The following is a 947-nucleotide window of genomic DNA, read 5'->3' as shown; positions in this document are numbered from 1 at the left end:
ATGAAACAATTGTGTGCAAATTTTGTTCTGTTGTTATACACATGTATGTATATGAAACATTTTACAGAGTTGAGGATTGGTGGGATAGCTCTGTGTTCTGTGCGTGCATATGGAGACTGTTAGCTGTGGTTGTAAACTGAAGATATGTCTATATAGTTAGTATTAATGTGTGATATGTTTTTTTGTATTGATGAAAAGAATGAGTCTGCACACAGTATGTTTATTGTTCTGATTAGGTGAAGGTGTGAAACTCTTTGCAGTTTTCAGCAGTGATCCAGAAGGAAAATCCGCATAATTTAGCGGGCAGTTTTTTTGCTTTGAGTGGAGATGTGTCTACATTCTGTGTTTTGTTTTTTCTTCATTTGTTTAAAATCTGCTGAGGTGTGTCATATTTCCGCGACCACAGATTCTGTGTGTATCTTGTGGTATGGTAACAAAATGAGGAGGCAAATGAAATAAACAAAAAGATTCATCTTTCAGTCTTGAAATATTATCTTCACTTCAATATTACCTGTAGTTTAGCTGCTAGTAACGGTTAAGCGGTCACCAAAAATACAAATATCTTAAATCATGGTCTGCATTACACAGCAATCCTCCACAAATCTATGATCTTCACAGGATGAATGCTTTGGTAAAATAGTTTTAGATACTTTGTTACAATATGTGCAGGATTGAGACAGCTTGCTCTGAAACAACCCATCGGATGAATTATCAGACCAACAACGATCAAACAAAACATCTGAATATATTTTTTCTTTGTTTTTTGCTATATGTATGAAAGTCATAAAATGTACAATAGCCTTTTTACATGTAGATGCATGGAAGAGAATGTGAGCAGCATGCTGCCAGACAACTGTTTGAACTCAGGCGTGCGGCTGCCTAATGAAGTGTGACTAACACACACACACACACACACACACACACACACACACACACACACACACACA

This window comes from Etheostoma cragini, chromosome 7 (genome assembly GCF_013103735.1).
Source record: "Etheostoma cragini isolate CJK2018 chromosome 7, CSU_Ecrag_1.0, whole genome shotgun sequence".
Lineage (NCBI taxonomy): Eukaryota > Metazoa > Chordata > Actinopteri > Perciformes > Percidae > Etheostoma > Etheostoma cragini.
This window is presented reverse-complemented; position numbering follows the sequence as displayed.